This window comes from Crinia signifera, unplaced genomic scaffold (genome assembly GCF_055691185.1).
Source record: "Crinia signifera unplaced genomic scaffold, ASM5569118v1 HAP2_SCAFFOLD_97, whole genome shotgun sequence".
NCBI classification, from domain to species: Eukaryota; Metazoa; Chordata; class Amphibia; order Anura; family Myobatrachidae; genus Crinia; species Crinia signifera.
In genome coordinates, this window is record NW_028142851.1 from 416,074 (window position 1) to 430,807 (window position 14,734).

The 14,734-nt window shown below is 49.3% G+C and overlaps 1 long non-coding RNA gene across 1 annotated transcript in view; it reads left to right on the forward strand.

The window, feature by feature from the left end:
- Positions 1–14,734, forward strand: part of LOC146056836 (uncharacterized) — a 45,051-nt gene continuing 30,317 nt past the window's right edge. Inside the window, exon 1 of the long non-coding RNA XR_014469442.1 lies at positions 1–96. This is a non-coding gene — a long non-coding RNA (uncharacterized LOC146056836). The remainder of the gene's footprint in view (positions 97–14,734) is intronic.

Below are 14,734 nucleotides of genomic sequence, written 5' to 3' on the forward strand. Positions count from 1 at the left end.
ACTCACTCACTGCTTCCGGAGGGACAGAGTAGGTAGGTTAGAGCAGAGGACCGTCGCTTACTCTAGTAGCCGGGAGCCCAGCCAGGACTATGTGATGTGAGTGCTGTGTGTGTGATTCAACGGCCTGGGGGGGGGGGGGGACATATTCTTGCGCGGTTGGGTTTCCTTACTACGCAGTAATAGACTGCTGCTCCTCCATCTCCTGCTTCAGGCTCTGACCATTACCTACCTAACCTGCTGCTGTGTGCTGCACACTACTGCCTCAGCCTGGTGCATCTGATCTATTTTGTTGGTGAGTTAGTATCCTAGTAGTATGCTGCAGAGAACAGAGAAGTTATTTCAGTGATGTGGGGCCTGGGAGCAGCAGTATGTATAATGTAGTATCATTGGTGCCTGGGGGACTGGTTTAAAATGGGTCATTTGTCCAATTGTCTTTGTCATATGTTTATTAATGCTGGTTGGGTGTGGGATTACATAGATGGGGAGGGGGGGGGGGGGGGGGCGGAGTAGCCCAAGTTGGTTACTGACTGTAGGTCGCTCAGGGGGAGGGCTGAGGAGTGGGTCATGCTGTGTCTCACGGGTGGGGGGGGGGGGAGTAGATATGATCACTGGGGTAGAAGGGGTAGCCCTTTCTACCCCCCATGATCATATGTACAACCCCCCCCCCCCTCCCCCAGTGACATACAGCACCCACCCTGCTACCCCACCCCAGTGACATGCACTACCTCAGGCATGTCCACACTATGGCCCTTCAGCTGTTGTGAAACTACACATCCCAGCATGCCTTGCAATAGTTTTAGCATTCCCTATTAGCAAACTGTGGCAAGCCATGATGGGAATTGTAGTTTCACAACAGCAAGGGGTTAGTGTATTTCGCTGTGGAGGGGTTAGGGCTGGTGCGGTATGTTACTTGGGGGGAAGGAGCTACTGTAGTGGTTCCCAAACTTTTTTGAATCACGGCACCCTAGAGCATCAAAATATTTTCAAGGCACTTGAGGTTATTAGCATAGTAATGGCCATTAGTATGGGCTTGTCCACCGCATCCAGGGTACCTCAATAGGACAAGTCCCTATTGAGGTAACCTGGATGCGGTGGACAAGCCCATACTAATGCCCATTACTATGCTAATAACCTCAAATGCAATATAGCAAGATATTAAAAGGTCTAGCATATATATTTAGTGTGCACCTGCAAACTCCTCCTCCTGCTTGCTGCACTACAAGTCTCAGCAGGTAGCACCTCATATGTCCAGGGTGTGCAGTTTAGGGCCCCTTCCCCTATGTATTTTCAAGGCACCCCTAGGCCAAATGCTTCTTATCGAGAAATTCAGAAAAAAAATTGAATGAAGTGCATTGTGTTTATACAGATGTAGCCATCCTCATCTAGCCCTGTAATAGGATTAAGTAAGTAATGGGATTACTCTGCTTATCCCGCACTGTATTGTTCTATGTATTGTGTTGCAGCTGAGAACAAATAGGCCTTGGTGAACCATGGCTATCCAGAGATGGCTAGATGAGGATGGCTCCATCTGTATGTCACAGTTATCTTGTGAGGGACAGGATTTGCTTCTATTTGTCCACATATATTATGATTGGCAGCCACAAGCACTGGTTTTGCCTGGTACATTGACCATAAATACAATTAATTGATCTTGGTCCACCAACCCAAGGCACCCCAGGGTGCCTAGGCACACAGTTTGGGAACCACTGAGCTAGTGTATATGATCACTGGGTGTAGAGAGGGACAACTTGTCCTTCATTAGATTGCAGTGTTGTCTGCTCCACTCACTGTTTACAATGTCATTGTCACCAGTCACCATTTTAATGAACATTTCCATAATTGTTCTTTTCATGTGTGAAAGTATTCCTTTGGTTCTGCTTATCCCAAAAGAACAAAAAATGTTGTGCTTAAATATACATGTGCTGCTTTATTCCCATGTATGCTGTGTTGCTTTAGCACACCAAAATTTAGCATGTGATTGCAGAAAGCAGTGAGAGTAAAATATTGGTGGCAGCAGATCATGCTGTTTGGTGCGGCGCTTCGTTCGCACGGGGACCTATGTTAGAGGCTGGGGGAGGGGGGGGCAGCCATCTGACATCACTGGATGTCAGCTGCCCGCCCATTTCCTCCCCAGCGTGCACGCATATGTAAGGTTTCACAGAGCAACCTTACATATGCGTGCACATTCCACATCATTCGATGGTCGCCGACCATCGAATAATGTGGATGTTCCCCCGCAGCATGCGAATGGATGTTTGTTAAGCATCTATTGGCAGCCTGTGCATGGGAACATTTGTGGTGGGAAAGGGGTAAGTTTGTCACGGTGTGGTGCACCTTAAGAGGAATTGATACGATACATAAAATATAGCTTTTATTGGAGATACATTAAAATTGCGAAATAGGACATACTACATAAAACATGTAACATAGACAAAGGTGAAGAATGTGCTTTAAAAGGACACATACAGAGTCTCCCTGTGTACGTTGACTCCTAAATAATGCTGATGGTCCTTTGTTACTCACAATGTAATCACTCTAATAGGAGGGTAGATGGAAGTGACCTTTGGCGCACTGGGTATAGGGATTTCTTCCAATTAATGGTGGAGTAGGTTGGTTGGAATCCAAAATATGTTTTATTGAGACACAAAATTGATAAAAAACAATAACAATAACATCAAAATATCCTTCCTCACCCAGCTAGAGAGGTGGAGCCAAGGATGGCAAAGACAGAGTGCTCCTAAGGGTGCACCCTGTAGGCTCCACAGGCTTTAAACTGGGTAGTATTAGGCACAGAGTAAACATCAAATATAGTGAGTATTTGTGTCTCAATAAAACATATTTTGGATTCCAACCAACCTACTCCACCATTAATTGGAAGAAATCCCTATACCCAGTGCGCCAAAGGTCACTTCCATCTACCCTCCTATTTCAGTTTTTCGGTGCCTTGTGGGAAGACACCAGGAAGTTCTTTGACCCAGGCAGCAAGGGGGTGCGCAGGAAACACAAGATCATCACCCTTTCTAGAATGTAATCACTCTATTAGTTACCAAATTGATGGCTCTGACCCAGGGCTGGGCAACCCCGGCCCTCCAGATGTTGATGAACTACACATCCCAGCATGCCTTGCATCAGTTTCAGCGTGGCCACATAGCAAAACTAATGCAAAGCATCCTGGGATGTGTAGTTCATTAACATCTGGAGGGCCGGTGTTGTACAGCCAATATTATAGCAGGAGGTAGAGACGTGTGAGTACCATATTCAACTTGTTTATATATAGACTTGAATTGGTGCGGGGGCCTGGGGTGTGGTATGACACCGACAGTCGGGATTCCGACAGTCATTATACTGACGTCGGGATCCCGACTGCCTGGTCTCAGACAGCGTGGCCAGTGCAACAAAGCCCCTTGCGGGCTCGCCACGCTGCGGGCACGGTGGCGAGCTACGCTCGCCACCTATTCTATTCTCCCTTTATGGGGGTCGTGGACCCCCACGAGGGAAAATAGCCGCCGGCCGCCTGTCGTTGTTTTAACAGTCGGGATCCTGACGTCGGGTTAATGACTGTCGGGACCCCGTCCGGCACCCGGGGGCCTGTGCATCTAATGCTCTCAGTCAGTTACTTTCAGTATACTAATTCAGTCATCTGCAATTCTTGAGTCACAGTGTGATAGAGCCACAGTGTGTGCACTATCCAAGATTGGCACTACACAAAATTGGTGCAATTTAGCAATTGAAGCAGCTGTATACACACTTTGCTCCGAGTGGGGGGATCAGTATCCCTTCAATATCTCTATGGATTGCCACTTCAGGCTAATGGTGCTTGCACTGTTGTGTGTTGGTGCAGAACAGTATCAAATCAAATTATTGGGTACTCTTTACCTAGAAGGGCGCCCATCGCGGTGATCGCGGGCATCGCGGGTAGTACATTAACGGCACCCGCGATCACCGCGATTTCCCATAGGGTTCAATGTTAAATTTATTGGTGATCGCGATTTTACATTCAATGCTTCAATGCCCGCGATTTGGACATAGGAATCAAAGTTAAATGGGCTACAGAGCCCAAATAGGCACAATTAACCCTTAAATGTCCCCCCAAATTTTTAACGCCACCCCACGATCCACGCCAACCCGAAGCGTGGCGAGCGCAGCGAGCCCGCGAGGGGCGGCGGTACGCGTCCTCCGACCTTTTCATGCCCTACTATCCACGTCGGCGTGGAGAATAGAATAGTGTGGCGAGCGCAGCGAGCCACCGAGGCCCGAAGCGTGGCGAGCGGACGCGGATACCTTCAGAGTTATACGCGTCCCCTCGCGGGCTTCACAGGTGTCCGTGGCGACGCGGACACCTGTGAAGTCCGCGAAGGGATGCGTTTACCTGTGAAGGTATCCGCGTCCCCTCGCGGGGCTCGCTGCGCTCGCCACGCTTCGGGTCTCGGTGGCTCGCTGCGCTCGTGTCACACGTAGCCGCGACGGAGCGCGGCGGGTACAGTACTCACCCGTCCGCGCCCGCCGCCGGCTAGCGTGTGCAGGTCCCAGGCTGCGGCGTGCGAGTAGGGGCAGCTCCAGGTAGGGATGGCAGCAGGGGAGGCCGGCGTCGCCATCTTGGTTGAGGGCAGGAGACAGATTGGCCCAGAGTGGAGGTTCCCTCCTCTTCCTGCGCTGACAGCCAATGGCAGCCACCCCCTGGGGATATAGGGGATCTGCCTAGGCTGTTCAGTGTCAGTGCAATGAGTCTTTGGAGTCATTCACAACTCCTAGCTGTTTCCTGGATCCTGGCTCTTTCTCTCCTGACTCTGGTGCCTTGCTCCCTGCATCTTTCTACAAGGAAGTTTTCTCCTGACACCAATGCTGCAAGTCCTACCTAGTGCTTGTTCCTGCTTGTGTCCCAGAATTACCCTGCTCAGCTTTCCGCTGTCCTTCTTCATTCAACTCATTCATTCCATCATCTTTCAGTCATCCGGATCCATTTCTTCTATCATCAAATCAACCTCTTTCCGGATCTTCCTCTATGTACTCTGGCTCATCAAGTATACGTTTCCAGATTTACCTGCCCGTTATTAGTATTGTGCTGGACTCTATTTAAGTTATCCAACTGTCACTTAAAGAAGTATTTGAGTGAAGTTTATCATTTATGAAATCCGTTATTAAACCGGCACGTTTCAATCCTACTCCTCCTGGTCCGTCTCCAGTTCCTGTGCACCACACGACTCCATCCAGCCCTTTAGCCGTGACAGTTTGCACTGACCCGATGGAATCGGGTGAAGCACAGGCCTCCATGACGGATGTTCTTCAAGGCATCATGGCTCGCTTGGAACAAGTAGAGGCTACCCAGCGTCAAGTGGCTCAATTCCTCCAGACCTTGTCACCACCTCAGGCGGCTCCCTCAGTTTCGGCAGCACCTACATCCGGAGCTTCGGCCTCTGCTGCTTCTCCGGGGCCAGCTGCTCCTCACCATCTGCAGCTGTCAACCCCCAGTAAATATGACGGGTCCCCAAGGGGGTGTCGAGGATTCCTGAATCAATGTGACGTCCATTTTACCCTCCAGCCTTCCAATTTCCCCTCTCCCAAGACTCGAGTGGCTTACATCGTGTCCCTACTGGCGGGCCCAGCCCTGGAGTGGGTGTCCCCCCTCTGGGAGCGTGCGGATCCCATCCTCAACAACTATGAAGAATTTGTGGCTTCCTTCCGTCGCATATTCGACGAGCCTGGCAGAGTGTCCTCCGCAGCCACGGAGATCCTAAGAATTCGTCAGGGCAGTCGCCCAGTGGGACAATATGTTGTGCAATTTCAAACCCTGGCTTCCGAACTCAGATGGAACGAAGAGGCTCTCGTCTCTGCCTTCTGGAACGGCCTAGCCGGCCGCATCAAGGACGAGTTAGCAACTCGCGATTCTCCTTCCACCCTGGCTGAACTCATTTCATTATGTAACAAGGTCGATCTGCGACTCCAAGAACGCCAACTTGAGAGGAATCGCTCTGATCGCCTTCGCCCTCGATTCCCTTCCAATGTCGCACCCGCTTCCAGACCAACCCCGCCTCCTGCGGTGTCAACAGATGAGCCCATGCAAATCAACCGCTCTCGTCTTTCTCTCGAAGAGAAGTCCCGAAGACGGCGAGAGAATCTGTGCATGTACTGTGGCTCCTCAGCTCACCTGTTGGCTTCCTGCCCGCTGCGGCCGGGAAACGACCGCTCCTAATCTCCACGAGGGAGGTCCGATTAGGAGTCTTGCTTCCATCTCCCTCTTCTTCTGATTCCACCATTCCGGTTACCCTTGTGTGTCCCCAAGGGAGAAAAAGAGTTCAGGCCCTATTGGACTCTGGGGCAGCGGGAAATTTCCTTTCGTCTTCTTTTGTCACCCAACATGCCCTGCCGGTGCAACCCCTGGATCATTCGCTGGTCCTCACTGCAGTGGATGGGAGTCGAATTCGTAGTGGACAAATCACCCATCAGACCACCCCGGTGACACTGCTCATAGGAGCTCTACATCAAGAGACCCTCGAATTCTTCATTCTTCCACAGTCCTCACATCCAATGGTCCTGGGCCTTCCCTGGCTCTCTAAACATAACCCACACATCGATTGGACCAATATGGAGGTCAAGGCCTGGGGAACAGATTGCCAGTCTACCTGCATTCCTCAGATCCTTCCGGTCTACCAGACCCATCCACAACATGAGGATAACTGTCCTTCATCCTCTTCAGCTCCACCCTTGCCTATACCCGCACCATACCGTTCATTTACAGATGTCTTCAGTAAAGGAGGTGCAGACACCCTGCCTCCTCACCGTCCTTGGGACTGCCCGATAGAACTGGTGGCCGGGAAATTCCCTCCTCGTGGCCGCATCTATCCTCTGTCGCTACCCGAGACTGAGGCCATGTCCTCATACATTCAAGAGAACTTAAACAAAGGTTTCATTCGACCATCTACTTCTCCGGCCGGGGCCGGGTTTTTCTTTGTGAAAAAGAAGGATGGCGGTCTTCGGCCATGTATCGACTATAGGGGTCTGAACGACATCACCATTAAAAACCGCTATCCCTTACCCCTTATCGCAGAACTATTCGACAAGATCAGAGGGGCGGCAATCTTTACTAAATTGGACCTGCGAGGGGCCTACAATTTGATCCGGATCCGTCCAGGTGACGAGTGGAAGACGGCTTTTAATACGCGCGACGGTCACTATGAATACCTGGTGATGCCCTTCGGCCTTTGCAACGCCCCCGCCGTCTTCCAACAGTTTGTAAATGATATCTTTCGGGACTTGCTGTACCACTCCATCGTAGTCTATCTAGACGATATACTCATCTTCTCTCCAAATCTTCAACTTCACAGACAGACAGTGTCCGAAGTCCTACGACGTCTTCGCCAAAATCAACTGTTCTGTAAGTTGGAGAAGTGCGTTTTTGAGGTCACGTCCATTCCATTCTTGGGTCACATTCTCTCCGCCACTGGGATAGAGATGGACCCAGAGAAGGTGAGAGCCATCCAAGACTGGGCAGCCCCCACAACGCTCAAAGGAATTCAGAGATTCCTAGGGTTCTCAAACTATTACCGGCGATTTATCCGGAACTTCTCTACTATCGCTGCTCCCCTCACTGCTCTCACTTGCAAAGGAGCTGATCCAAGCCGATGGTCGCCCGAAGCATCCTCTGCCTTCCAGCAGTTAAAAAGAGCATTCGTGACGGCACCAATCCTCCTCCAACCAGACCTCGACAGGCCCTTCATTCTCGAGGTGGACGCATCCTCGGAAGGGATCGGGGCCATCTTGTCACAAAAAGGTGAGGATCAAGAATTACACCCTTGTGCCTTCCTCTCCAAAAAATTCCTTCCGGCAGAGAGGAATTACCCCATCGGGGAACAGGAGTTGCTTGCAGTCAAGGCTGCGTTAGAGGAGTGGCGATACCTTCTGGAGGGGGCACGGCATAAGATCACCGTGTATTCAGACCACAAAAATCTGTCCTTTCTTAAACAGGCTCAGTGCCTTACTGCCCGCCAAGCCCGTTGGGCGATGTTTTTTGAACGCTTTGATTTCCAAATTAAATTCCGACCTGGAACCACGAATACTAAGGCGGACGCTCTATCCCGCTCCTTTGAGACGACTTCTGACCTAGAGACACCTCCTCGTCCAATCCTCGATCCGGTGGTCTTCGCCCAAGTAACCATACAGCCATCTCCTCCTCCAGGTAAAACGTTTGTTCCCCCCGAACTCCGCAAGAAAATATTGACATGGGCACATTCTTCCCGCTTTGCAGGGCACGCAGGAGCACAAAAGACCTTGATGTTCCTGTCACGTTCTTATTGGTGGCCAACCATCCGCCACGACGTAACCAACTTCGTCGCCTCTTGTGTGAGATGTGCTCAGCATAAGGTGCCCAGAACAACTCCCGCTGGTCCTCTCCGCCCTCTAACCATTCCCACAGAACCATGGACCCATCTGTCAATGGACTTCATTTGTGAACTACCTCCCTCAAAAGGTCATACTGCAATCTGGGTAGTGGTTGACCGATTCTCTAAAATGGTCCATTTTTTCCCACTAAAAGGTCTCCCCTCTGCTCCAGTACTGGCCCAGCTGTTTATCTCAACCATTTTTAAACTCCACGGACTGCCCAAAGAGATTGTATCCGACCGCGGAGTACAGTTCGTTGCAAAGTTCTGGAGAGCTCTCTGTGCCGCGGTACAGGTCAAACTCAAGTTTTCCACTGCCTTTCACCCCCAGACCAACGGCCAGACAGAACGGGTGAATCAAGACTTGGAGGCCTTTATCCGACTGTTTGTCTCGTCTTCCCAAGATGACTGGGTGGATCTTCTCCCGTGGGCAGAATATATGCATAACAACTCCTATCACTCTTCCTCCGGAACCACTCCCTTCTTTACAGTATTCGGCAAACATCCACGGTCTCCGGATTTCTCAGAATTATCCTCTTCCGAAGTTCCTGCAGCAACCACTTCATTACAACGCTTTGCTAAAATCTGGTCAGAAGTCCACACCGCTCTTCTTAAATCTTCCGCCCGATACAAGAGGATGGCAGACAGAAAAAGAAGGGCAGCGCCCCGATTGAAAGTCGGAGACCGGGTATGGCTGTCTACCCGCCATATACGCCTCCGTCTGCCCTCTATGAAGCTGGCTCCTCGGTTCATTGGGCCATACCCTATCATCCAAGTCATTAATCCGGTCGCTTATAGACTTCAACTTCCTCCTTCCCTAAGGATTTCGAATTCCTTCCATGTGTCCCTCCTCAAGCCTTTAAGGTTGAACTCTTATCAAAATAGGATTCCCAAACCGCCCAAGATTAACTCCGAGAGTGGGGCTGAATTCGAGGTAAGACGCATTATAGACTCTCGCTGCCGCAAATCTCGTACCCAGTATCTGGTGGAATGGGTTGGGTTTGGTCCCGAAGAGAACTCTTGGGTGGATTCCATTGATCTTCACGCTCCGAAGCTGATAAAGCAATTTCTTCAGAGAAATCCTCACAAGGCCCATAGGCGCCCTGGGGTCACCCTGAAAAGGGGGGGTACTGTCACACGTAGCCGCGACGGAGCGCGGCGGGTACAGTACTCACCCGTCCGCGCCCGCCGCCGGCTAGCGTGTGCAGGTCCCAGGCTGCGGCGTGCGAGTAGGGGCAGCTCCAGGTAGGGATGGCAGCAGGGGAGGCCGGCGTCGCCATCTTGGTTGAGGGCAGGAGACAGATTGGCCCAGAGTGGAGGTTCCCTCCTCTTCCTGCGCTGACAGCCAATGGCAGCCACCCCCTGGGGATATAGGGGATCTGCCTAGGCTGTTCAGTGTCAGTGCAATGAGTCTTTGGAGTCATTCACAACTCCTAGCTGTTTCCTGGATCCTGGCTCTTTCTCTCCTGACTCTGGTGCCTTGCTCCCTGCATCTTTCTACAAGGAAGTTTTCTCCTGACACCAATGCTGCAAGTCCTACCTAGTGCTTGTTCCTGCTTGTGTCCCAGAATTACCCTGCTCAGCTTTCCGCTGTCCTTCTTCATTCAACTCATTCATTCCATCATCTTTCAGTCATCCGGATCCATTTCTTCTATCATCAAATCAACCTCTTTCCGGATCTTCCTCTATGTACTCTGGCTCATCAAGTATACGTTTCCAGATTTACCTGCCCGTTATTAGTATTGTGCTGGACTCTATTTAAGTTATCCAACTGTCACTTAAAGAAGTATTTGAGTGAAGTTTATCATTTATGAAATCCGTTATTAAACCGGCACGTTTCAATCCTACTCCTCCTGGTCCGTCTCCAGTTCCTGTGCACCACACGACTCCATCCAGCCCTTTAGCCGTGACAGCTCGCCACACTATTCTATTCTCAACTCCACGCCGACGTGGATAGTAGGGCATGAAAAGGTCGGAGGACGCGTACCGCCGCCCCTCGCGGGCTCGCTGCGCTCGCCACGCTTCGGGTTGGCGTGGATCGTGGGGTGGCGTTAAAAATTTGGGGGGACATTTAAGGGTTAATTGTGCCTATTTGCCCATTTAACATTGATTCCTATGTCCAAATCGCGGGCATTGAGGCATTTTACATTAAAATCGCGGTCAATCTGCCTTTTTAACATTGTTCCCTATGGGAAAATCACGGTCATCGCGGGCACCCGATTTTGATGTACCCGCGATTTACCCGAGATGACCGCGATTTTTTACCCCCGACGCCCGCGATTCAAATCGCGGGCGCCGTTCTAGGTAAAGAGTACCAATTATTGTTTAGACGCTGTGAGTGGGTTTCACATTTGAGTCCTAAACGGACTGATACCTCAGCAATATGCCGCAGTCTATATGCCGCTCACAGTGGGTGCTGGATTCTTAAGTAGCTTACTATAAAGGCATTGTTGCCAGTGATCGCGAAAAAAAAAATGTGGGTCCCTGGGACCCCTCACTTACAAAAATCGGGGGTCCTACCTGACCTTTTCTGGGTCCCAGCGGAATAAAGCCTCCTCTCTCCTCCCCCTGTTATGCCCATTATGCCACACACCATTATGCCCATTACGCATTATGCCACACACTGTTATGCCCATTACGCCACAAAGTTATGCACATTGCGCATTATGCCACACCATTATACACATTCCAAAACATGGAATGCCCAGTACATATTGTGCCGCACACCATAATGCCCCAGTACTCTTATACATCAGGGTTCGCAAAAACGCGCTATATCGCGTATTTTGCCCTAAAACCGTCCCCGGGGACTCAGATTTTAAAACTAAAGGGGTCCCCGAGGACGCGCTGTACTAAACCTGTGAGCCGCTGTGAGCCAATCACAGCAGCAGCCACCGGGACCAGTGAACAGTGGCCGCCCGGCAGCCAATCACTGTAGGTTTTGCGGGTTGCTGCTGCTGCGCACCCTTAAGCCGCGCGCCCTGCATGAGAGCAGGTTACCGTGTCAGAGTCACTGTGCGTCCTTCGGCCGCCCCCCGCCATGTAAGTTAATTCCGCTGCTGAGAGCGGGGGGGACAGGATGGGATGCGGCTGTAACAGAACTTATTTTTTTTCATTTGGTGACCAATATCTGGGCAAAGCTGGGGTGTAAAGTAGTCTTTTTCAGCAAAGCCACACCCCCTTCCAAAGTCCACACCCCTTTCGGTGGGGGCGCAATTTTGAACTTCGCCCTGGACAACAAATAGTCTAGAAACAGAGCTAAGCTCCATTATCCTCTCACAGTGCATGACTACCGTATTTGTGCCCCTCCTTAATGCATGAGGCTCTGTTGTTTCCATAGTTGTTGTTGCTCGTCATATTGAAAGGTTCAGTGACAGATTGAACATGTGACTGGCTGAAGTTGTCCCTTATACCATAGTTCCATTCATGTTATTATTTTGTATGGTACTAGTTTCCCTGCACGGCGCCTGTCGGGTCCCATCGCATACCCTAACTTAAGGTATGCGATGGGACCCGACCGACCCGATTTTGGGCTTTTAAAGAGGTTTCCTTACAATTTTAAAATCGGTTGCATCGCATGCCATTATAATGGCATGCGATGCGACCGATGCGATGGATCCGATTTTGCATAGTACCCAATGTTAAATGCCCCCCCAATACCCGATTTTTGATTGTATACCCACCCTGATGGGTAATTTGTATGTGACATGCCCCCCCCATTGTTATCGCCACGATCAACACCAACCCAAAGCGTGGCGAGCGCAGCGGTACGCGTCCTCTGACCTTTTCATACCCCCACTATTCACGTCGGCGTGGAGTTGATTCTATATAGTGTGGCGAGCGCAGTGAGCCACCAAGCCCGAAGCGTGCCAAGCGCAGCAAGCCCCGTGAGGGGACACGGAATACATGTGAAGTAATGCACGTCACGCTTCGGGCTTGGTGGCTCGCTGCGCTCACCACACTATATAAAATCAACTCCACGCCGACGTGCATAGTGGGGGCATGAAAAGGTCGGAGGACGTGTACCGCCACCCCTCGCAGGCTCGCTGCGCTCGCCACGCTTCGGGTTGACGCTGACATAGTAATTACCGTACTTGTTTCCTAGCACGGCGCCCGTCGAATGTGATCGCATACCTTAACTTAAGGTATGCGATGGACGCGACCGACGCAATTTCAGGGCTATTTTTAGCCTTTTCTATGACAATTAAATAATCTCGTCCATCGCATGCCTTTAGTTAAGGCATGCGATGCGACCGATGCGATTTTACATAGGGAACAATGTTAAATAGGCCAATGGACCCGATTTTTCATTGTATACCCACCCTTATGGGTATTTGACATGACAAATGCCCTGTGAAATCAAGAAGCCGGCGCCTTACCATCTGAGCCATAGCTCCTTGTACATACAAAGGTAGAATAATTTGGTATACTCATTCCTCCAAGAGAGGTGTTTTTATAACTTTGAATGCTTATAAAAAATGTTACAATTCATGCAGTGCAGTGATTCATATATCAAATGAAAGAGAATTTAATGCTAAATTCAAAACAATAAACAGAGGTCAAATATTTCCATTACAAGAGTAGTTATGCAGTAAAAACTACCCTTAGGGTGAAAATCCCTGTGTACTTATGGTGTCACTGTCATATCAGTCTTTCATTGGGTATCTTTTATTTTTCAAGACAGCAGCACAGCAACGTGGCATTGAGCCAACCAATGTCTGGAGCTCTTCCTTCTTTATTATGTGGTGCCATGACACAATTATAACCACAATTCTCTTTTATTGGATGGACGCCTCAGATGTACCAGTTTTTTTCAAACAGAACCACAAATGTTCTATGGGGTTCAGGTCTGGGCTGTTTCCTGGCTATCCCAGCACGTTTATGTCATTCTCTGTGAACCACTGTTTGTATATCCGTACATTGTACTGATGTTGTCACATTCCACCAACCTCTCTCACAATTGCTGCATACGAAAGAGTATCTTCACATAAAACAAAAATCCTAGATCTCTTCCTGGGTGACACGTCACCACTTTCCCTGGATGACATTGTTTTATTTATTTTTTACACTGTTAATAGCACTAAACAATACACACAAACATCCAACCATAAATGCACTTCAGTAACCAACTTTATTCTACAAAATGAAACAGCCAAACTGACCTTTCCCACCTTTGAACATGACCTTGCACCTGCTCAAATACAACAGCTGATCATTGGTCCTCAGAACGACGATTCCGATTGGCTAGTAGTAGCTGTTACTACAATCTGCTTCTTGAATCTCACTAATCTGTGCTTCTTTGTCTGACTTGAAAGTAGCATAACTTCTCTTCTAATGCACATATTTGACCTCTTTAATTTGATATATGAAGCATTGCTGTGCGTGAAGTGTAACAGTTTTTATAAGCATTCAAAGTTGAAAAACATTAATATTTCAAAAAGTGTCCGCAATTTTGGCCACCAGTGTATATAGATATATATATATAATCTCTCCACAGAGACCGCACTCTGCTTTTCTAGACATTTACTTTGTTGTATACTGTGATATTAGGCATCAGCACAATACAATGATGGCGGGATCCCAGGTGGAACGCAGGCTCTATGTAGTTGGAGCGCACACTGGACTTCCATGCCCAGCGGCCACTGTCCAGGTGACACACCATGTGATGTGACTGAATAGTACTATTGTATTATAGCCCAGTGTATTGCCGGGTGGAACGCAAGCGTCACTTCCGGCTTTTGAGCTGGAATGCAAATTGGACTTCCGGTCCGGCTGCGCTTGCTTTCTGTTCACATTTGTGCTAGTTTCAGGTAGCGTCTGTGCTGCTATTTGGGCCACATAGAAGGAGCCTATTACACTTTATGACATATGTACTCCATGAAACGATCTATTATGATTACATAATGTTTTTGTATGATGAGAGAGATGATAGGAGGTGATGGTGTCACTTTCTGTCACCTGGGGCGAAATGTAATAGGGTGTGATTTTTGGACATGTGCGATTTTTGGTCAAAAACGGCCGAAATCGCACATTTTACTGCGAAATCGCACATTTTAAAGATGCTATTTTCAGTCACACTGAAAATCGCATCCAGATGTTTTTCCATTGTAAACTATAGAACTCGCATATGTAATAGGATGCGAGTTCTAAAGTCGCATATGGGACCTGACCAAAAAACGCAAAAAAAATAGACCAGCTTCTTGCTGGCGATTTTTACAGAACCATGCACAAATCTGTGTGATCTGTGCATGGTTCTGTCCAAAAAAAGGCTAAAAGTTAAAGTAAAAAAAAAAACGGCGTGCGGTCCCCCCTCCAGAGCATAACCAGCCCCGGGCTGAAAGAGCCGGTCCTGGTTTCAT